This window comes from Podarcis melisellensis, assembly GCF_964234715.1.
Source record: "Podarcis melisellensis genome assembly, contig: HAP1_SCAFFOLD_198, whole genome shotgun sequence".
Lineage (NCBI taxonomy): Eukaryota > Metazoa > Chordata > Lepidosauria > Squamata > Lacertidae > Podarcis > Podarcis melisellensis.
Window position 1 is genome coordinate 90,122 of NW_028113008.1, and position 24,203 is coordinate 114,324.

Sequence of the window (24,203 nt, forward strand, 5' to 3'; positions counted from 1 at the left end):
CATTTTAAGGTGAATTTAGGCTTCACCCTCCTCCATGACCCTGGAAGCGGATAGCCACATAGGCAGTGAGAACAGGGCCTCCTGCCATAATCCCTTGAGCGTGAGAGCACATACACTTCGCCCCACCCAGGGAGTGACCAAGGGGCGACAACAAACTTCCACAGAGGCGGCTGACCAAGCCAGGTGTTCTGGAAGCCCATCTCAGGACATGTCGATAGTTTTATTGTTCTCTGGGTGGTGGGTACTTGAGAGGTGTCCGGAGATGTATCTGATAGAAGGATGAACTGCTGAACTTGTGTAACCATTTGATACCCCTCCCCACTTGTGACATACTAGTGAGGATGCTACTTGAAATGTATTCTGGGGGGGGGGGAGTTATAAAGGTTGATGTCACCCCAGGCTCGGGGTTCTTGCTCTATGTGGGAATCTCTTGCACAACAATAAAGATTGTGGTCTACTGATCGCCAGTTTGCTCCAGATTACAGTGGTACCTCTAGTTATGAACTTAATTCGTTCCGGAGGTCTCTAACTCTTCAAGGTTAGCGGAGTTTGTAACCTGAAGCGTTTGTAACATGAGCTGTTTGTAATTCGAGGTACCACTGTTCTTGGCTGGAACTTCCTTCTTTCACTGACCCCACAGACTCATGGGGGACTTGCACCCCAACGAGCTGGGCCCTCTCAACCCGGGATTTTCCTTATCACTGGCCATCCCCTTTGATTATAGGGGTCAATGCCCCTATTCCTCCAGCAGGAGCGATTGTGGGGATTCCATTCAGCTGTGCCGTTCCCAAAGGGCAATTCTTCTTCAGCCATGGTGGGAGCCAATGGGCTGGAAGCTGAAGAGGTTTCCCTTTGAGTAGGCTTTGCTTTGCTTTCTGCTGACCTCAGTCTCTTGGATTGTGGCCAGCTTTCCTCTTCCATTTCCCTGAATGCTGGGCAGTGTTGGATGTGTGGGGAAGTGAAATTCACCCCAGAACTTTTCCGCAGGGTTCCCTTTCACTGCGCAGAAGGAAGGAGGGAGGGGGGAACACGTACTAAGAAAGGGACAGTTCTCTGAATGGAGAGGAGCAGAAAGCGGAGTCCCCTCAAGATCAGTATTGGGACCTGTGGCTTTTCTACTTGTTCAAAAATGATCTAGAGTTAGGAGTGAGCAGGGAGGGGGCAAAGTTTGCTCATGGCAGCAAATTGTCCAGGGTTGTTGAAGAAAGAGAGATTGCAAGGAGCTCCAAAAGGACCTCTCCAAACGGGGTGAATGCGTGGAAAATACAATTCATTGTCAATGAGATTAAAGTGATGCATGTTGTGACAAAAAAACCCTACGCCCATTAATATAATGTACAGGCTTTGTGTGCTCTGGGAGACCAGGGGAGAGGGGAGCTGGTCACAGCAGGAGGGGAAGTCCCCCTGGATGCTTCAGCAGCCGGCCTCCTCTGGGTCTCCTGGCCCCACCTCTCCTCCCTCTGAGCCTGAACTGCTCTCTGCCCCAGCCTCTTCCTGCTCACCAAACCCTGTTTCCTCCTCAGCTTGCAACACCTCCCCTCCCCTTCTGCTCCCCTTTCTCCCTCTATCTGCTCATTGCCATCCCACCACAAGTCCCCAGGATCCAAGCCTTCTTCCCTTGTAGGGCCCCCAACTGGTGCCTCCCCCCCCCTGCACCCAGCTGTTCCATGACAGCAAAAGCAGCCACAGCAGTAAAATCAGTATGATAGCAGTATGAACTGTGGTCCTCTGGTGGGAAAACTCCCTAGCAGCATGACTGAATAAAAACTTCTGGGACTATGGAAAAATACTACCTTCCCCAAACCCCAGAATAAGCAGGAGCTCTGGGGTTGCCCCATGAGGTTCAAGAGTGAAGATGGGCCTATCAGGAGACGTCCCTGGTACCTGCAGTCCCTCCACTCCCCTCTTGCAATTAGGCTTGCGGGGAAATCACCCATTAACTTACAGTATTATAAGCTTTCTTCAGAAAGCGCAGGAGGCAGCGATGAAGTTCTGGTGAAGAAGCAGTGCTTGGAGTGTGTGTGGGGGGGTGACAGAGTTTGGTGCAAAAACTGTCTTGCATGCTTGAGTAGAGCAACTCCAGGGCATGAGCCAAGTAGCAGCAGGGTAGGGGCCACATGTAGAGCAAGTCCCACACTTAGGTGAAAAACACACAGAGAAGCAGTGGGACATCTTCAGTAATAGTTTACTGAGCTTTCAAAGCATACAGCTCTCACTGGGTCTCCAGTGAGGCACAAAACTTAGCTTCTGAGAGTAAATCCAGTTTCAGAAGTAAAAAAATACAGCACACAAGATATCTAAGTCAGGCACACAAACCGGCAGAAGGGAGCAAGGGAGGAAAAAGGCTGGAAGGACGCAGGGCAATGGAGGTGTGTGTTTCGCTTCCTGTCATCTGGGAGGGAAGTCAGGAACTCAGCATATTCAGGGGCTTCACAAAGCAAAGCTTTCTGCCGCTGCTTGCAGGCACATCCCAGAAACACACACTGTAATTCACGGTGTATTACCATATCAGCTGTTTTTCAGATGTGCTCTAGAAACCGGTATTGGAACAGATATCAATATATCGCCCAGCCCTAATCCTCACTCACCACCAGCAAACCAGATTCATCCTCTCTATCAAAAGGTACTTTACCTCTTAGATTATACTCAGATTGTTTGACATTGCCTTCAATATTTAATTGCTGTTCACCTTAACATATAAACACAAGAAATTCAAATACACATCGTGAGTTTAAGACTGATTTCCTGGTGAGTTCATTGCTGTGAAGAAAGAGTGGACACTGAAAGGAAAATGTCCCGTTCTCCATACATCTAAATGGGTTCTTCCATGTGAGAGTCCCTGGATGTTCCTTAAACACTCTATTGTAAATAAAGCAGTTTTTGCAATCTTTTCATTTAAACTGCTTCTCCTCTTTGAGTTTGTTGATGGTTTGAAGGGTTTCACTCCTAAGGTTCTTCCTGTCCACGTGTCTGTTGATGTAGGACTTCCACTAGGATTGAAACTCTATCAACTTTCCTTATATTTATAAGGCTTATCTTTTGTGTGAATTTGTTGACATAAACAAAGCATTCCACGCTGAATGCAGCTCCTACCATACGCCATACATTTAAACAATTTCTTCCCTGTGTGCCTGCTGATGTGTTCTAAGGTGTCCATTCTGCCTGAAGCTCTTTCCGCACTCCATGCATTTAAATGGTTTCTCCCCTGTGTGAGTCCGCTGATGTATATTGAGGTTTCCACCCTGACTGAAGCTCTTTCCACACTCCATACATTTATATGGTTTCTCGCCTGTGTGAGTCTGTTGATGTCTTCTACGGGTTCCATTATCACTAAAGCTCTTTCCACATTCCATGCATTTAAATGGTTTCTCCCCTGTGTGAGTCCGTTGATGTGTTCTAAGTTTTCCATTCTCGCTAAAGCTCTTTCCGCACTCCAGGCATTTAAATGGTTTCTCCCCTGTGTGAGTCAGTTGATGTATATTGAGGTTTCCACCCTGACTGAAGCTCTTTCCACACTCCATACATTTATATGGTTTCTCCCCTGTGTGAGTCTGTTGATGTCTTCTACAGGTTCCACTATCACTAAAGCTCTTTCCACATTCCATACATTTAAATGGTTTCTCCCCTGTGTGAGTCCATTGATGCATTCTAAGTGTTGCATTGAAACTGAAGCTCTTTCCACACTCCATACATTGATATGGTTTCTCCCCTATGTGAGTCCGTTGATGTGTTCTAAGTTTTCCATTATCGCTAAAGCTCTTTCCGCACTCCAGGCATTTAAATGGTTTCTCCCCTCTGTGAGTCAGCTGATGTCTTCTACGGGTTCCACTATCACTAAAGCTCTTTCCACATTCCATACATTTAAATGGTTTCTCCCCTGTGTGAGTCCGTTGATGCATTCTAAGTGTTGCATTGAAACTGAAGCTCTTTCCACACTCCATACATTGATATGGTTTCTCCCCTGTGTGAGTCCGTTGATGTGTTCTAAGTTTTCCATTATCGCTAAAGCTCTTTCCGCACTCCAGGCATTTAAATGGTTTCTCCCCTGTGTGAGTCAGCTGATGTATATTGAGGTGTCCACTCTGACTAAAGCTCTTTCCACATTCCATACATTTATATGGTTTCTCTCCTGTGTGAATCCGTTGATGTGTTCTAAGGGTTGCATTGACACTGAAGCTCTTTCCACACTCCATACATTTATATGGTTTCTCCCCTGTGTGAGTCCGTTGATGTGTTATAAGTTTTCCATTCTCACTAAAGCTCTTTCCGCACTCCAGGCATTTAAATGGTTTCTCCCCTGTGTGAGTCCGCTGATGTATATTGAGGTGTCCACTCTGACTGAAGCTCTTTCCACACTCAATACATTGATATGGTTTCTCCCCTGTGTGAATCCGTTGATGTGTTCTAAGCTTTCCATTCTGGCTGAAGTTCTTTCCGCATTTCATACCTTTAAATGGTTTCTCCCCTGTTGGTGGTCGTTGATGTGAACTATGGGTGCTCATTCAATGAAGCACATTCCACATTTAAATTTCTATTCCTAATGGGGGGGGGAAAGGTGCCCCATCCCCTGGAGTTCTGACGGACTTCTCCATCTCTTTCTTCAGAGTGGGAGGAAAGGGAATCCTATTTTGGTTTCAAGGAAGAGAACACATCAAGCTCCATTAGCACCTTCTCCTATTTCAACGTCTCCTACATTCCCTCACCTCCTACCCATGTTCCCAATTTTTACGAATTGAAGTTGCTATGTCAAATGATAGTAATTAATGAGCAACTTTCAAAATCCTCAATCAATGTTCATAAAGCAGCACGATTTTTAAAATAATTATGTGCTGTCTGATCTCATGCCCGTCTTCTTGCCACTTACCACCTGGCCAGGGCAGGGCCTGAAGCCTCACAAGGACTGCTTGGTGCTTGCTGCCTGCTGCCCAAGAAGACTCCCCTGAGTGAGTGCCTGAGGGCCCTTCTCCTTCCTGCCACTTACCATCTGGCCGGGGGGCGGGGCCTGAAGCCTCACAATGACTGCTTGCTGCCACTGCCCAGGAGGACTCCCCTGAGTGAGTGCCTGAGGGTCCTATCTTGCCACTTAGCATCTGGCCTGGGGCGGGGCCTGAAGCCTCAAAAGGACTGCTCGGTGCTTTCTGCCTGCTGCCCAGGATGACTCCCCTAAGTGAGTGCCTGAGGGTCCTATCTTGCCACTTACCATCTGGCTGGGGGCGGGGCCTGAAACTTCACAAGGACTGCTTGGTGCTTGCTGCCTGCTGCCCAGGAGGACTCCCCTAAGTGAGTGCTTGAGGGCCCTTCTCCTTCCTGCCACTTACTATCTGGCCAGGGACGGGGCCTGAAACCTCACAAGGACTGCTTGGTGCTTGCTGCCTGCTGCCCAGGATGACTCCCCTAAGTGAGTGCCTGAGGGTCCTATCTTGCCACTTACCATCTGGCTGGGGGCGGGGCCTGAAACTTCACAAGGACTGCTTGGTGCTTGCTGCCTGCTGCCCAGGAGGACTCCCCTAAGTGAGTGCTTGAGGGCCCTTCTCCTTCCTGCCACTTACTATCTGGCCAGGGACGGGGCCTGAAACCTCACAAGGACTGCTTGGTGCTTGCTGCCTGCTGCCCAGGAGGACTCACCTGAGTGAGTGCCTGAGGGCCCTGCTCCTTCCTGCCACTTACCACCTGGCCCAGGGCGGGGCCTGACAGGCCTTTCTAGGACAGTTGCTGTTACTGCCAGAGGGGCACAGAGTGTTTTTAAAATGTTTTTTTGGATCTTTTGTATGTGGGGGGTGGGGTGGCATGGATGTTTGGTTGGGCTTGGGGAATTTTATTTATTTATTTTGATGTTTATGTAATTTTTACATTTTTTGTTTGTATTGTTTTATTGGTTTTGTTTGTTTGTTTAAGGTGTTATTTTGTTCATAGGGGGAGGGGTCAGGGCTGCCGGGGAGTGGGCCCCAGCCCAAAAATGGCTGGGGCATGTTCCACAGGGGGGGGGATGCACTGGGACAACCGATCTCAGTGATCACGGGTAGGAGGAGGAGTTACGCTAAGACCAGACTATGTCATTACAGAGGGGGCAGGTTTAGTCGTTGTCTGAGGACTATTCCTGCCTCCGGGTCTGGTCCTGACCGGACCGATACTGGAATCAGCAAGGGATACCCACGTGACCTGAAGGTGCTGCTGTGCAATGCCAGGTCAATGATTCATAAGACCACTGCCATCCATGACTTGATCATGGATGGAGGACTTGACCTGGCATGTGTAACAGAGACTTGGTTGGATGAAGCAGATGGGCCTGTCCTTGCCGCTGCTTGTCCACCAGGTTTCTCTTACGCACAGCAGCCCAGGTCATGGGGGTGGGGAGGGAGGGTTGCAGTGATTTTTAGGAAGTCATTAGTTTACACCAGGCGTCCTATTGGGAAGACCCAGTTTTCTGAGTGCATGTTCTGGAAGTTGGGCAATAGGGGCAGTACAGGATTCCTTTTGATGTACCGACCTCCCCGCTGCACCAAGATTCCCTTCCCGAGCTGCTTCAGGTCATGGCGGATGTTCTCCTGGAGACACCTAGCTTGGTCATCCTAGGGGATTTTAACATCCATGCCGACAAGACCTTACAAGGGGCCGCTTGGGACTTCATGGAAAGCTTGGCCTCCATGGGGCTGTCCCTGAATAAGTCTGGCCCAACCCATAGCCACGGACATGCCTTGGACCAGGTGTTTACCTATATTGATGTTCGTGATATAACACTAAGTAAAAGCGAAACGAAAGAAGTGCCATGGTCAGATCACTTCCTGGTGCAACTGGACCTCTCTGCAACCCATCCCCTCTGCAGGGAGGTGGGACCAATTCGGATGGTCCGCCCCTGCCACTTAATGGATCCAAATGGTTTCCAGAGAGTGGTAGGGGATGCTTTATCCCATGTTGATTGCCTTTCAGCTGATTCCCTGGTGGCCCGCTGGAATGTGGAGCTAACCAGGGCTATTGACTGTTTGGCTCCAAAGCGCCCTCTCCGATTGCATGGAGCCCGGACACCCCTGTGGTTTTCCACGGATCTGAGGGCAATGAAACAATCGTTGAGACGGCTAGAGCGCCGGTGGCGGATAACTCATTCTGAATCTGACCGGACACAGGTTAGAGCTCAACGTCGAGCCTACCAAGTGGCGATAGCGATGGCGAAGAAGAATTTCTTCACCGCCTCTATTGCATCTGCAAAAAACAGCAGCAGGAGACTTTTTCAGGTGGTTCACAATTTAGCGGAACCACCTGCAACATCAGGGCCCAGTATAGGCCACATGTTCTCCTGCAATGATTTTGCAAAGTTTTTTGCAGATAAAATCGCTCAGATTCGGGAAGAAGTAGACTCCACCGTGGGAGCAGGGCCGGGGCGGGAGAGTGCTAGAGTTCTGTCTAGTCAAGTTGAGTGGGATCAATTCCAATCTGTTACCTCCGAGGATGTGGACAGGCTGCTTGAGTGAAACCAACCACCTGTCTCCTGGATCCTTGCCCATCCTGGCTTATAAAAGCTAGCCGGGAAGGACTGGACGGTGGGCTTCATGGGGTGGTGAATGCTTCCCTCAGTGAGGGAGCCTTCCCAGACCCACTGAAAGAAGCGGTTATTAAACCGCTTCTTAAAAAAACATCTTTAAATGCGGCCACAATGGCCAACTATCGCCCAGTCTCAAACCTTCCATTCTTGGGCAAGGTGATTGAGCGAATGGTTGCTGAACAACTCCAGGCACGCCTGGAAGAAGCGGACCATTTGGATCCCTTCCAGTCGGGATTCAGGCCTCATCATGGGACTGAAACTGCCTTGGTCGCACTGGTTGATGATCTCCGGCGGGCTAGGAACAAAGGTGAGAGCTGTTTCCTAGTTCTGCTGGATCTCTCAGCGGCGTTTGATACCATCGACCATAACATTCTTCTGGACCGTCTTGAGGGGCTGGGAGCTGGGGGCACTGTCATACAGTGGTTCCGCTTCTTCCTCCTGGGCTGTGTTCAGAAAGTGGTGGTGGGGGATGAGTGTTCAGACCCCTGGGCTCTCACTTGTGGGGTGTCTCAGGGTTCCGTCCTCTCCCCCATGCTTTTTAACATATATGAAGCCGCTGGGAGAGATCATCAGAGAGTTTGGGCTGGGTGTTCATCAGTATCCTGATGATACCCAGCTCTACCTCTCTTTTAAATCAGAACCAGTGAAGGTGGTGAAGGTCCTGTGTGAGTGTCTGGATGCAGTTGGAGGATGGATGGCGGCTAACAGATTGAGGTTGAATCCTGACAAGACAAATCAAATCAAAACTTTATTAGCAAAGCCAACAGGCCACAGCTATACAAGAGTTAAAAGTGAAAATAGGGATAAAAGGAAGAAAAGAACAAGCAAAAGGAGGTCCGTCAGATGAACAAGTCTGTCACTCAGATGGTGGCCCTCAATTTCGCAGCTCTCTCGATGTACCTCGCGACCTTCTCTGTTATCTGACTATCCGTATCAGATAATAGAAAATACAGTGTAATGTCTGGTGAACGGCCGGGGTTGGAGAGAATGAGTGGAGTAATAATCTCATTCCTTAGGTCTTTGTAAAGGGGGCAAGATAGAAGGACGTGGGACACTGTTTCCGTGTTACCATCTCCACATGGGCAAAGTCGTTTTTCAAATGGAGTCTTTTGGTAACGACCTTCGAGTACAGCAGAGGGAAGAACATCCCATCTAGCCAATGTAAAGGCACGTCTGTATTTTGGGATGGTTAGTTTAAACAAATATGAAGCTGGAGAGTCAAAATGAGAAGGGGGAAAGTAGGTATACCATGGGCACAGTTTCTTTAAGATAATCAGGTTGTTTTGTCGTTCAATGTCTTTCAGGCGCTGGCCTATTAGACTCTTTGCTTTAATGAGGCCCATTGATAGTAGGGACTGTGAATGCAGACCGCATGTAAGGAGTTTTTGATGCACAGTTTTGAACCACTTGCTTTTGTGAGGGTCTTGCATTACTAGAGGCAGTAGACCAGGTGGATTCAGATTAAGACGAAGCCAATAGTTGAATGTTCTCTGCCAGGTCCGAGTTTCCACAGATGGAAGGCAGGCCTCAAGTCGTAATGCTGCGTTTGGAACACAGGAGGGGACGCCGAATATCTGCCTTAGAAATTTAGACTGAACAGTTTCAAGACTGGAGCAGTGGTTCCCCGTCCAGATTTGTGCCCCGTACAGTAACTGCGCCAGAGGTTTTGCTTGAAAAACTTCAAGGGCTGCTGGGATGTATCTGCCCCCCTTCGTGTAAAAGAAGCGGGACAGCATCCTGATACTTTGAGCTGCTTTTTCTTTGGCACATTTTTGATGGACATCCCAGGACCCGGTCGACTGGAAAACGATACCCAGATATTTGAAGGCTTTAACCTGTTCAATTGTCTGGTTATCCATCCTCCAGCTGTACTGTCTGTGTTTCCTTGCAAAAACCATAATTTTGGTTTTCTGATAGTTTATTGCAAGTTGCTCTCTCCTACAGTATGCTGAAAATTCACCTATGAGCCTATTTAAGCCTATTCTTGTTCGAGATAGGAGTATCGCATCATCAGCATACAAAAGCACTGATATTGATTTGTCAGCCAGTTTGGGGGCGTGGAAGTCCGGAGATGACAAACAGTTAACCATATCATTGATGTAGATGTTGAATAGAACTGGGGCCAGGATGCAACCTTGCTTGACCCCCTTACTGACAGGAACTGGTCCTATAAGATGGCCATTTAACGAAGTTCTTACATGCAGCACCGTGTCTTTATATAAACAGCTGATCAGAAATAATAGTCTTTTGTCTATACTTGATGTGCTCAATTTATCCCAGAGTCTTACACGTGGAATTGAATCGAAAGCAGCCTTTAGATCGATAAAGGCTGCATATAACACCCCACGGGATTTTTTGGCATATTTGTCAATTAAATAGGCTAGGGTGAAGCAATGGTCTATGGTGGATCTGCCTTGCCTGAAACCCGCTTGCTCTTCCGCTAGAATAGCTTCAGTTTCCAGCCAGCTAGTTAGCTTGATATAAAGATGTTTGGCATATAGTTTGCTGGGTATAGGCAGAAGGCTGATTGGTCTATAACTCGCCGGGTCTGTCATGGGTCCTTTTTTATAGATTGGGATAATTATTGCCTCAGTCCAACCATCTGGGAGTAAACCCGTTGAGTCGATCCAAGAAAATAAAGACGCCAGCAGGGGGGCCCACCAGCCAATGTTGGACTTCAGAAGTTCGGCAGGGATGTAATCATTCCCTGGGGCCTTGTTGTTCTTTAATTGTGCGATTAAATTCTCAACTTCCTTTGCAGTTACTGGTGGCCAATGAGGTAGGTCCTCCAATTGAATGCATAGTTTGTAATGTTGGGCTTCCTGGTCATAGAACAAAGATTGAAAATGGCGCAACCACTCCATTGGTTCCACTGTACAGATGGAATTAGTACGCTCCTGGTCCAGTAGACCAGATATGGTTCGCCAAAAGCAAGTAGTATCTTTCTCGTGCGATGCCTTAACCAAACTGTGCCATGCGGCTCTTTCAGCTTCCAGTTTCTTTCTCCTTAGTAATTGTTTGTAAGACCGTCTCAGATGAATATAAGCATTAAGTAGGAGGGCAGTCCCTGATTTCCTGTATCTCTGGTAGGCTGTTCTCGTTTGTCTCCTTGTTTGCCTGCACTCCAGGTCAAACCAGCTAGCTCCGTCCTTTGCCCTCTTTGTAGCGGAGCTATGTATCATTGTTGTTAAATGGGGTTTCAATCTTTCCAAAAGTAATTTAAAGCGTTCCATAATCGCATCTACTGAATTGCCTGATACAATAGCGGAGCGAATAAGCTTTAACTCCACTGACTGAAGAAGGAGGGTTAGATTTTCATTCAGTATTGGGGACCATTTGAGTCTTTTGGGGGCAGGTATATCCAAATTTACAGAAGGTATATATTGTGGCTCGGCAATAGAATAGTCAAAAGGCCGACCTGCAAGCTCTAAAATTAGGGGTAGGTGATCACTCAGAGTATTGTGGCCCACTTGGAACTTCCTTACAAAGCTGTGAGCAAATCTTGAGATTAAGATATAATCTATAACGCTTCCCCCAGCCTTGGAGAAATGGGTATATTCCCCGGGGCGGTCCCCCTCTATATTGCCGTTTAATATCAGCAGTTCCCTCCGTCTGGCAGCCTGCACTAAGCAGAGACCTGGGAAATTACTTCTACTATCTTTGGACAGTCGTGTCGCACCAATATCCGTCTGTTCTTCAGGGTCCATAAATTGGTTGAAATGAGTGTATAGACTGTTGTCATCTGTTCCTATACGAGCGTTGAAGTCTCCACACACAATAGTCAGGGCAGACGGGTAAGTAGATTCGAGAGGCTCTAAAAACGCCTCTAGCTCAGCCCATGTAGCCTTGACAACGGGGTTTTTTTGGCCTGGGGGAATATAGACATTGACCAGCAAGAGAGTAGTTCTCTTGAAGCTAAGTAGAGCGGCTGTTGCTAAAGAATTGCAGCTGGGTAGGGCTGTTAGAGAATGCGCCAGCTCCGTGGAAATGAAGCAAGCTAGGCCACCACTAGATCTGCCGCCCCTTAGAGATGGAGAGGCAGGCAGGTAGTGGCAGTTATACCCATTAAGAAATATAGGGTCATTCTGCCATGTCTCCTGAAAGAAGATGTCAAATTGCTTAAGGTAGCACAAAAATTGTTGATTATTTTTCTTGGCGTGCCAACCCGCGATATTCCAAGACAGCACTTTTAGGCCCCGGGCCCTTCGGGGAGCTGGATCTATGTCACCACCACGTCCAGCAATTCTTTGGTGTCTAAAAAAACACACCCGTTGGCTCTTTTCGAGGATGACTGCTTGGAGAGAGTGTAGTGATCCTCTTTTCTTGGTGATTTGGGGCTAGATTTTGGAGTTGGGGGGGAAGCTAATTCATTCGGAGACAATTTAAGATAGCTGTGCCAGGAGCTTTGAGGTTTCACACCTTGATTTGGTCTTACTTTATTGTACATCACAGGGGGCTCAGATTGTAATTCCACGTCTACACATTTAAAGGTGCCTCCCACTGTCTTCTTATCCACCAGACATTTGGGAGATATGGGCTGCACATAAGGGTCCTTCATTGTCTCACCTTGATCATCCTTTTTTTCTAGTCTGCTTCGAAGTAAATCAAGTCTTTTCAGGATCTCAGTTTGAGCTGGAGAATGCAGTGACCAGAATCGCTTTATCAGCGAGAGTTCTTCCTCCAAAGCGGAGTCCTCACTATCACACGTGAGAGGCCAGACGCCAGTTGGATGTGGGGCTTCCTTTTTTTCATTTGGTACTGTTTGATGGAGATGATCCTGCTGGAACTTTTGCTTTCTATTTCGATGGTTTTGGTGGTTGGTTTTTTCCCTTTTGTGAACTTCCATTCCTATGCTCTTGGGCCCCATCAGAGAGGTTGCAGGTGCTCTATTTTCAAATATTCTTAATAGGACTATTCTTTCTTTTTTGAATAGGTTTTTAGCTCTAAAAATGAAACTGGCCAGATTATGATCTAAAAAAGTAATCAATGCTCGTACCGAGCAATCATCTTGATGTAGATACTCTATAGCGGCTATGTCAGTTGCTTTTACTACCCCCGGTAAAATGCCACTTATAATGGACAAAAAGTGGTCTATACGGTCCAACCCTGCATAAAATCTAGGCGGTTTAGGGTAATTAGCAAAGACAAGCTTTTGTGGGATTAGGACTAAACTCCATTCTCTTTTGGGACACAACATCTGTCGAGCTTGGGAGGAGTGGTTCCCCTCAATAGTTTGGGTCACCTGCTCACCTCTGTCTACAGATTCTGTGCTGGCCATAAGAGGACTCTGGGGCGGTATAACTGTAGATGGATTAGTTCCTTTGTCCCAGCTCGGTGTTGATTCTTCAAAACTTGATTTAGATTCTTTTATGGGTGTATCTACTTTACGTGTCTCTTTGATGGCACTCGAGTTGGATTTGTTTGTTCCACTTGTAGAAAGGGATGGAAGAAGGTTAAAGAGCTTCTGCCAATATTTTTTACAGGTACGGTGAGTTGTCTTAAGCCGCCTTAGGTTTTTCATATTTTTGCTTTTCTTCATCTTAGGCTCAGCTTTTTTCCTCCGGGGTTTGCTGGGGAGTGGTGGATCCGGGCTGGCTAGGGGATTTGTATTCTGGTCTGAAGCGCTCACATGTTGTTTGAAATTATCCACTAGGGTCAGGAGCAGCCCGTTTGTTATCGCTAAAAATTTTTTAACGTTAAGGAGATCCTTAGAAATCTGGTATATCTGCTCCTGAAGATAATCACCCCACATTTCTGTTCCACAGTCATTGGCTTTCAACCAATGGGTTGAAAGATTACCTCCAAGTTCCAGCGGTGACAAATGAGGATTGGCATCAGGTGTGTTGGCTGTATTAGCCTTTGTAGCATTCTCTGCTATGGCAAGTTCTTGGGCCAAATTTGTTGGATGGTTTGTCCTCTTGTTGTTTGTTTGCAAGTCCTTTAGCTGTGTTGACCAATCCAACACTGTGAGTGGCAAAGGCATAGCTACATCTAGGATACTCTCATTCTGAGTTCTCTTGCTCGAGTCTTTTTGAGGAAAGTAGCTGGTAATTTTACTTTGTCTCCTTCGGCGCTCCATCGGGCTCTGTGGTGAATTAGGCAAAATTCCTTGGTCCTTGTATTTTTTCCTGGTGAGGACCATAGTGGGTATATGGGTATATATGGATATATGGTAGGGGGTGCTTGCTTAACGGCGGCTTATCTTTTGTTCTAAGCTGGAGTAAACAATAGCAGAAATGCCGATTTGTGGAAGTTGCCTCCTAAACCTCTCCAACCTCTCCAACTTGTTAGTTTCTCCAGCAATTTACATCGGGGCTTGTGAGGTATCAGTCATTTAAAATGTTAGAAAATATTACTGGTCTTAAGCTTTCATACTGTGCCTTGTTTCGTTTAAAATTCAACTAGGTCTTTCTCCCTCATTCAACAGCCTCACGACGTAACCAGTAAAGTAGCTAGGCAGTATAACAAAGCAGGAAAAAAAAACAAAAGTCCCTTGGAATAATTATCGGGTTGAACTTGCCTTGTGTTTCTTGGGGTTATAGCTGCTTCAATTCCTTCCTTTTTTTATAGATAAAAAGCTCGGCGTCCTTCCAAAGGAGTAGCTGGCCTCCCCGTCTGCTAATTACCAGCTTCGTGAAGATAGGGCGGCTTGCTGAGCCTCTTTTGGATAAAAATAGGCCTTTGGCAGTTAATAAAAAAAGAGTGATAGTTTAAAACTGCTAAGCTCGGTTAAAAAAAAGGAAAAAGAAAAAAAAAAGCTTTAAAAGTGCTGATAAATACTGATAAATCTATATTATCAACGCGGAGCACAAAATAGAGCTACCACTAACGACGCCATCTTAATCACTCTCCTTCCCTGACAAGACAGAAGTACTGTTTTGGGGGGACAGGAGGTGGGCAGGTGTGGAGGATTCCCTGGTCCTGAATGGGGTAACTGTGCCCCTGAAGGACCAGGTGCGCAGCCTGGAAGTCATTTTGGACTCACAGCTGTCCATGGAGGCACAGGTCAAATCTGTGTCCAGGGCAGCTGTTTACCAGCTCCATCTGGTATGTAGGCCGAGACCCTATCTGCCTGCGGACTGTCTCGCCAGAGTGGTGCATGCTCTGGTTATCTCCCACTTGGACTACTGCAATGCCCTCTACGTGGGGCAACCTTTGAAGGTGATTCGGAAACTACAACTAATCCAGAATGCGGCAGCTAGACTGGTGACTGGGGGCGGCCGCTGAGACCATATAACACCGGTCTTGAAAGACCTACATTGGCTCCCAGTACGTTTCTGAGCACAATTCAAAGTGTTGGTGCTGACCTTTAAAGCCCTAAATGGCCTTGGTCCAGTATACCTGAAGGAGCGTCTCCACCCCCATCATTCTGCCCGGGCGCTGAGGTCCAGCGCCAAGGGCCTTCTGGCGGTTCCCTCATTGCGAGAAGCAAAGCTACAGGGAACCAGGCAGAGGGCCTTCTCGGTAGTGGCGCCCACCCTGTGGAACGCCCTTCCAGCAGATGTCAAAGCGATAAACAACTACCTGACATTCAGAAGACATCTTAAGGCAGCCCTGTTCAGGGAAGTTTTTAATGTGTGATTTTTTTGTTTCTATGGAAGCCGCCGAGAGTGGCTGGGGAGGCCCAGCCAGATGGACGGGGTATAAATAATAAATTATTATTATTATTATTATTATTATTATTATTATTATTATTATTATTGTCAGGAACTGCCGCTAGGTCCCAGCTCACAGAGGACCAACGCCCAGTGGATCTTATATACAAAAGTCTTTATTGAAGTTTAGTTTCCATTTCCAAGCTCTGGGCGCGCAGACCCACGTCTTGACGCTAGATCGGCTAAGTCCCCTCTGACTCGCTGCTAAAGCCACACCAGTTTAAGATTCTAGCCTTGCTCCACCTCCTCCGCTGCTCCTTCCTTCTCTGGGTCCTTCTGCCCTCTGGGGTTACTTCCCTCCTGGATTCCTCTGACGCTGACCCCCCTGAGTCCCGCCCTTCCTTCCGGCGGGCTTTAGGACCTGGCTCCCTGTCAGGACTCCCTGCTGTGCCGCTCGCCTGTACATTTGAACTTGGCGCGCGCGCCCAGCCGGTAACCTTCCTTCTGACCGTCTCCCCGCTTCCGGATGTGGGCGTGGCCAAACCTGCCTCCTCTCCTCCCGCTGGTGGTGAGAGCACTGGTCCCGACTCCTGGGATTCCCCCTCCCCACTGCGCTCTGGTGGGGAAGCTGGTCCCGATTTCCAGCTGCTGCTCAGGGACTCCCCGCTGGCCCCTCCCTCCTGAGGTTTCTCCCCTGGAACCTCCCTCGCTCTGGCCATCGGTGCTCCCTTCTGTGAGTCCTCCGATTCGCTAGAGAGGCTTGAGTCATGACTCTGGTAACTGTCACTGCCTGCACCCCCTTCGTCCTCTTCCTCCTCACTCTCCATTTGCTCCCCCTCCTGTGTCTCTCCTTCTGAACCCCTGACAATTATTATTATTATGCTGATGCAGGACTATCCGAAAATGACACTGAAAAGCAGGATATTCAAGGCAAATAGATAAACTATCTTAGTGGAATATGTAGTATTGATTTATTGATGGACTGAAGTTGTGTTATTTCTGGGGACATGAATTTGTTCCTGTTCTGTCATAAATATTATAATCATATGATGTCATGGTGTGTTAGGAGAGCTTTAGTACCTTTGGTGGGGGAAATGTCATGCAACCTATGGGGTAATTTATCCACCATTGGTCCCCACCCTGCACTCAGCTCTCACCTGTGGCTTCCAGAAGCTGTCAGGATGGAATAGGGACCACAATCCCAGGAACGGCTTCAACCGTTCCAGGCGAGGATAGCTGCTGGGTCTCAAATTCTAGGTGGGTTGGGGAATTCTGCTGCAGGTGATGGCAGGCTCTGGTGGATGGAGAGGATGAGAACAACAGTGAATCCCACAGTCAAGAAGGCAGATTGTGCCCATTCTGCAGAGGAAAGTGAAGGGGAAGGAAGCCCAAAGGGAAGGAAATCTCTGGTCGTAATACTTTGGTGCACTCCCTCACTTCCTCTTGAGTTATCTTCAGGAGAAGAAAATGCTATGGAGGAAAACCTACACAAATCCAGAGTGGACTCTCTAAGGTGGTTGGATGGTGCCCTGCCCACCTCCTTCGAGGCACTCTTGCAGCCAAGCTGGTGCCTAATGTACTACTCTGCTTTCCTTGGGACTATATAAGCCAGGCTGAGAAGGGGGTCTTGTTGTCTAGGCAGCCCTGAACCCCCAAACACACTGTCCAGCCAGTGCTGCTAACACAGCAGTTTCAGGGGGAGCGATGAACTCAGACCTGTGTATCAAAATCTCTCCAATGTAGAATATGTAAAACAGAACTGCTGCTTATACAGTGGTGCCTCGCAAGACGATATTAATCCGTTCTGCGAGTCTCTTCGTCTAGCGGTTTTTCGTCTTGCGAAGCAAGCCCATTGACGGATTAGCGGATTAGCGCTATTAGTGGCTTTTAGCGGCTTATCCGATAAGATGATAAGCGGTTTAGCGGTTTAGAAAAAGGGGGGGGGGGACAAAAACCGCAGGAACTCGCAAGACATTTTTGTCTTGCGAAGCAAGCCCATAGGGAAATTCGTTTTGCGAAGCGCCTCCAAAACGGAAAACCCTTTCGTCTAACGGGTTTTCTGTCTTGCGAGGCATTGGTCTTGCTGGGCACCACTGTATCATACATCAATTAAAAAGGATTCAGAATATTTGTCTTTTGAAGAAAAGACCACCCAGTATCCAATGGCCCCTTCAAAGCTAATGAAAGTCTTGTGCCTGGAGCTTGGGGGGGGGGCAGGAACAGGAAAGCTTCTGCCACCATTATCCTTCCAATTGGGATTCAGGCCTCATCATGGAACTGAAATTGCCCTGGTTGTGCTGTTTCCTGGTTGACCATAGTATCCTTCTGGACCGTCCAGGGGAGCTGGGGGCCCAGCTATGCAGTGGTTCCCCTCCTTCCTCCTGGGCCATGTCCAGAAAGTGGTGTTGGGGGATGAGTGTTCTGACCCCTGGGCTCTCACTTGTGGGGTGCCTTGGGGCTCTGTCCTCTCCCCATGTATTTTAATATCTATATGAAGCCACTGGGAGAGATCATCGGGGCTTTTGGCTGGGTTTTCACCTGTATGTGGATGATACCCAGCTCTTCCTCTCTTTTAGATTGGAACCAGTGAAGACAGTGAATGCCCTGTGTTGGTGCCTGTACGTGGTTTGAGGATGGATGGTGGCTAACAGATTGAGCTTGAATCCTGACAAGACAGAAGTACTGTCCCTGGGGAACAAGGGGTGGCAGGTGTGGGGGACCCCTGGTACTGAATGGGGTAACTGTGCCACTAAATAACCAGGTGCACAGCCGAGGGGTCATTTTGGACTCACAGCTGACCATGGAGGCGCAGCTCAATTCTGTGTCCAGGGCAGCTGTCTAGCAGCTCCATCTGGAACGCAGGCTGAGACCCTCCTTCCCCGCAGACTGTCTCACCAGAGTGGTGCATGCTCTGGTTGTTTCCGGCTTGGACTACTGCTATGTGGACTACATGGGGCTACCTTTGAAGGTGACCCAAAACTGCAACTGCATGGGAGCAGCCACCGAGACCACATATCACTTCCCCTAAAGGATCTTACCTGGCTCCAAGCAGATTTTCAAGCACATTTCACATTGTTGGTACTGAACTTTAAGTGTCATGGTTGCATTTTCCAGGCAAAAAATGTATTTTTTTTTTAATGCAGGCTTCCTGAAACTCGGCGGTTTCCTTTCTGCTGAGAGCTGGTGGTGGGATAAGTTGCGATGAGGTTATGAAGAACCTTTCTTGTTTTGGGGAACCAGATGAAGCTGGTTTAAACTGGAGTGAGCCAGGCTTGTTATCCAGTCCCAAGGTTACTCTGACATTTAATATAAATTACAAGGCCAATTACCCCTTCATGGATCACTGCCTTGCCGTGGCGAAGGGGCTTGAAGAACTCAGAGAAGCTATGAACTATGCCGAGCAGGGCACCCAAGATGAACAGGTCATAGTGGAGAGTTTTGACCAAACGTGATCCACCTGGAGGAGGAACCGGCAAGCCACTCCAGTATCCCTGCCAAGAAAACTCCATGGACAAAGACAACAGGCATATAAAAGATATGACGCTGGAAGATGAGCCCCTCAGGTCGGAAGGCGTCCAACATGCTACTGGGGAAGAGCGGAGGGCAAGTACAAGTAGATCCAGAGCTGATGAAGCGGCTGGGCCAAAGCCGAAAGGACGCTCAGTTGCGGATATGTCTGGAAGCGAAAGGAAAGTCCAATGCTGTAAAGAAAAATATTGCATAGGAACCTGGAATGTAAGAACCATGAACCTGGGTAAGTTGGAGGTGGTCAAAAATGAGATGGCAAGAATAAATATTGACATCCTGGGCATCAGTGAACTAAAATGGACAGGAATGGGTGAATTCAGTTCAGATGACCATCATATCTACTACTGTGGGCAAGAAACCCGTAAAAGAAATGGAGTGGCCCTCATAGTGAACAAAAGAGTGGTGAAAGCTGTACTGGGATGCAATCTCAAAAATGATAGAATGATCTCAATACGAATCCAAGGCAGACCTTTTAACATCACAGTAATCCAAGTTTATGCACCAACTACTTGTGCTGAAGAAACTGAAATTGACCAATTCTATGAAGACTTACAAGACCTTATAGAAGTGACACCAAAGAAGGATGTTCTTCTCATTATAGGGGATTGGAATGCTAAAGTAGGGAGTCAAGAGATAAAAGGAACAACTGGCAAGTTTGGCCTTGGAGATCAAAACGAAGCAGGGCAAAGACTAATAGAGTTCTGTCAAGAGAACAAGCTGGTCATCACAAACACGCTTTTCCAACAACACAAGAGACGACTCTACACATGGACATCACCAGATGGGCAGCATCGAAATCAGATTGATTATATTCTCTGCAACCAAAGATGGAGAAGCTCTATACAGTCAGCAAAAACAAGACCTGGAGCTGACTGTGGCTCAGATCATCAGCTTCTTATAGCAAAATTCAAGCTTAAACTGAAGAAAGTAGGAAAAACCACTGGGCCGGTAAGATACAATCTAAGTCAAATCCCTTATGAATACACAGTGGAAGTGAGGAACAGGTTTAAGGATTTAGATTTGGGGGACAGAATGCCTGAAGAACTATGGATGGAGGCTCGTAACATTATACAGGAGGCAGCAACGAAAACCATCCCAATGAAAAGGAAATGCAAGAAAGCGAAGTGGCTGTCCAATGAGGCCTTACAAATAGCGGGGGAGAGAAGGCAAGCAAAATGCGAGGGAGATGGTGAAAGATACAGGAAATTGAATGCAGATTTCCAAAGAATAGCAAGGAGAGACAAGAAGACCTTCTTAAACGAGCAATGCAAAGAAATAGAGGAAAGCAATAGAATGGGAAGAACCAGAGATCTGTTCAAGAAAATTGGAGATATGAAAGGAACATTTCGTACAAAGATTTCCATAATAAAGGACAAAAGTGGAAAGGACCTAACAGAAGCAGAAGACATCAAGAAGAGGTGGCAAGAATACACAGAGGAATTATACCAGAAAGAAATGGATGTCTCGTATACCCCAGGTAGTGTGGTTGCTGACCTTGAGCCAGACATCCTGGAAAGTGAAGTCAAATGGGCCTTAGAAAGCACTGCAAATAACAAGGCCAGTGGAAGTGATGGTATTCCAGCTGAACTATTTAAAATTTTAAAAGATGATGCTGTTAAGGTGCTACACTCAATATGCCAGCAAGTTTGGAAAACTCAGCAGTGGCCAGAAGATTGGAGAAGATCAGTCTACATCCCAATCCCAAAGAAGGGCAGTGCCAAAGAATGCTCCAACTACCGCACAATTGCACTCATTTCACACGCTAGCAAGGTTATGCTTAAAATTCTACAAGGAAGGCTCAAGCAGTATGTGGACTGAGAACTCCCAGAAGTGCAAGCTGGATTTAGAAGAGGCAGAGGAACCAGAGACCAAATTGCAAACATGCGCTGGATTATGGAGAAAGCTAGAGAGTTCCAGAAAGACATCTACTTCTGCTTCATTGACTATGCAAAAGCCTTTGACTGTGTCGACCACGGCAAACTATGGCAAGTTCTTAAAGAAATGGGAGTGCCAGATCACCTCATCTGTCTCCTGAGAAATCTCTATGTGGGACAAGAAGCTACAGTTAGAACTGGATATGGAACAACTGATTGGTTCAAAATTGGGAAAGGAGTACGACAAGGCTGTATTTTGTCTCCCTGCTTATTTAACTTATATGCAGAATTCATCATGCGAAAGGCTGGGCTGGATGAATCCCTAGCCGGAATTAAGATTGCCGGAAGAAATATCAACAACCTCAGATATGCAGATGACACAACCTTGATGGCAGAAAGTGAGGAGGAATTAAAGAACCTTTTAATGAGGGTGAAAGAGGAGAGCGCAAAATATGGTCTGAAGCTCAACATCAAAAAAACGAAGATCATGGCCACTGGTCCCATCACCTCCTGGCAAATAGAAGGGGAAGAAATGGAGGTAGTGAGAGATTTTACTTTCTTGGGCTCAGTGATCACTGCAGATGGTGACAGCAGCCACGAAATTAAAAGACGCCTGCTTCTTGGGAGAAGGGCAATGACAGGCCTAGACAGCATCTTGAGAAGTAGAGACATCACCTTGCCAACAAAGGTTCGTATAGTTAAAGCTATGGTTTTCCCAGTAGTGATGTATGGAAGTGAGAGCTGGACCATAAAGAAGGCTGATCGCCGAAGAATTGATGCTTTTGAATTATGGTGCTGGAGGAGACTCTTGAGAGTCCCATGGACTGCAAGAAGATCAAACCTCTCCATACTGAAGGAAATCAACCCTGAGTGCTCACTGGAAGGACAGATTGTGAAGCTGAGGCTCCAGTACTTTGGCCACCTCATGAGAAGAGAAGACTTCCTGGAGAAGACCCTGATGTTAGGAAAGATGGATGGCACAAGGAGAAGGGGACGGCAGAGGACGAGATGGTTGGATAGTGTTTTCGAGGTTACCAGCATGAGTTTGACCAAACTGCGGGAGGCAGTGGAGGACAGAGGTGCCTGGCGTTCTCTGGTCCATGGGGTCACGAAGAGTCGGACACGACTAAACGACTAAACAACAACAACAAGGCCGAAAGGCGCCTGGTCCCACTTCCTAGTCTGCTATTTCTCTACTCAGCTTGTGTGATTCTTACTTGAGTGCAGTTTTGGTATGCTAAGTTAGGGTTTTACGTAAGTTAAGTTTTTGCTATTTTTTGGATCCTGTTATGCTTCTTTGCCTTCAGTAATAAATTTATTTGCTGAATGAGATTGTTATTTAGGAGCAGCAAGATCTGCAACCTACAGCCCTCAACAGCCTCAGCCCTGTAGACCTGAAGGAGCATCTCCCCCCAAATCTCTCAGTCTGGACAGGGAGGTGGTCCTTCGAAGGTCTTCTGCTGATTCCCCCCCCCCCCCCACGAGAAGCGAAGTTACAGGGAAGCAGGCAGAGGGCCAGGAAATGGGCAACATTCTGACATTTAGAAGACAGCTGAAGGCAGCCCTCTATCGGGAGGTTTTTAATGTCTGATGTTTTACTGTCTTTTATTTGTACTGGAACCAGGCAGTGGAAGAGAAACTTAAAGATGGAGGCCTGAGAGAGAGGAAAAGGTTTCTGGCTGCTTCCTGGGTGGGACTGTGGAAACGCAGAGCCGCTTCTGAGACGCCCTCTCCCCTCCCCTCTTCCTGGACAGGGCAGGGGCTTATGGGGGCTCATGCGGTGGGAAGAGGATGGAGGTTGCAGGAAGGAAGGGGTGGGGGGACACGACCCCTCACTTTCCAGGGATCCCTCTCTGGTCACCTTGAAGGGGTGGCCGATTCCTGGGTGGGAGGGAGAAGCCAGGCGGCCCCTCCAGAAAATCCCCGCAGGCGCCACCATGGAGAAGTCTCCCCAAAGACTGGTTTCCGATCTCCCCCCCCCCCAATGCTGCCCTTCCCTGCCCCAGGGATGCTCCCCTCCCCACTTCCTCGACTCCCTCCGTCTGTCCCAGAGTCTCCCCTGAACCCAGAGGCCCCCCTTGGCGCGCCTCAGCCCTCATCCCCCATCTTTCCATCCTGAGGGGCCACCCCAAGACGCACAGATTAGGGACAGGGGGGGTCTCTATCCAGGCGTCCCTCATGCCCGTTAACCCTTTCATGGCCCGCCTTTATCCGTGCGGAGCCCACAGGGCCCCAGGGATGCCTACGCGGGGGAAACGGGGCAAGGGGGTCCTCGTGGGGGCACCCTGCGTAGGTTCCCCATGTCCGCCGCTGCCAAGGCGCCTAAGGGGCCAAGGAAAGCCCCCTTCGCAGCACACGTGCAGGGATGCAGGCCCTTCCCATGGGGCCCACGAAAGGCGCTCTGGGGAGCTGGCGGGGGTCTCTGGGTCCTTCCCCCCCCCTCTCCGCCCCCCGCGACCCCTTTACCTCTTTGTCCTCGCTCTCGATTCTCATTTCTTTCCTGCAACATCCACGGGGGCGGGGACCCTCCTCTTCGCATCCTCATCCCCTTTCCGAAAGCGCGCTCCCCTAGAGCTACCCTCAGAGCAGCAACCGGCGTAGAAGCTCCACTTGCGGGAGAAGCAGGGAGTTTGGGAGGGGGGCTCTATCCGCTAGTTCCGGAAACAAAAGTCGGAGGAGGAGGAGAGGAGGAGGAAGAGGTGCAGCGCATTGTAGAGGGATTTGGGGCTGTGGGCGCGGGGTGAGAGGAGGATGTACCGGGAAGGGAGGAATTGGGGGAGGGAAGAAGGTTCCCCCCTCCCTTCTTCGCTCAGGGGATGAGGAAAGAGGGAAAGGGGTGATCCCGGCAATACATTTGCAAAATGCGGTCCCCCCCTTACAATGTTTACATTGCAAAATCCTTCCCTCCCGCCCCCCACGCCATGATCTTAGATCCATTCCATGTTTTAGGTATTGGTGCACATTGAGCAGCGGGTTGGACTCTGTGACTCCTGTGTTACGGAGAAAATGGGGCCCCGACACCCAGGTAGAAGTCCTCCCTTGTGTCTCCGTCAGAGGTGACACAATGAGGCCGGGAAGAAAGCAAGGCCAGCTGTTGATCTGTTTGCGGGAAAAAGGTAAAAGGCGGATCTAGACGGATCCTCGTGAATTCATATGATTTTTTCATTCAAATTAAATAAAACCACCATGATACTGTAGACTATGTCTTACTCTATAGACAGCATCAAAAAAATCACGCATCTACTATTTCGTGGGGCCGCAGGGGCGCAAAAACATGGTTAAAAAACACGGATCCTCATGGATCCTCATGATTTTTGCACAAGAGCAACCCAAAGTCACCATCAGTTCAAACATCATGGCCAGGGGCACAGCATCCACCACAAAAATCACGGATCCACGGCTTCCTGGCGATACCGTGGCCCAAAAACGTGGTTTTGAAGCACGGATCCTCATGGATCCTCACGCTTTTTGCATTGGGCCACCCCAAACTCACCGTCAAATCACACATCATTCCCAGGGGCACAGCATCCACCACAAAAATCACGGATCCACGGCTTCCTGGCAACGCCAGGGCGCAAAAACGTGGTTTTGAAGCACGGATCCTCATGGATCCTCACGCTTTTCGCATTGGGCCAACCCAAACTCACTGTCAGATGACACGTCATAGCC

At 48.3% G+C, this 24,203-nt stretch overlaps 2 protein-coding genes across 5 annotated transcripts in view; both read right to left on the reverse strand.

Moving 5' to 3' along the window:
* LOC309362420 (uncharacterized protein) overlaps positions 1-16,293 on the reverse strand; it is a gene marked incomplete at its 3' end in the record, with an annotated part of 36,388 nt that extends 20,095 nt beyond the window's left edge. Inside the window, exon 1 of the mRNA XM_081931766.1 lies at positions 16,213-16,293. The remainder of the gene's footprint in view (positions 1-16,212) is intronic.
* LOC309362423 (uncharacterized protein) overlaps positions 1-23,057 on the reverse strand; it is a 55,747-nt gene extending 32,690 nt beyond the window's left edge. For 3 of the 4 annotated variants that reach the window (XM_081931771.1, XM_081931768.1, XM_081931772.1), the window contains exon 1: positions 23,001-23,057. The gene's annotated coding sequence lies outside the window, so the exon portion shown is untranslated. The remainder of the gene's footprint in view (positions 1-23,000) is intronic. The other variant, XM_081931773.1, reaches the window with a different exon arrangement.
* Between the last annotated feature and the right edge of the window lie 1,146 nt (positions 23,058-24,203).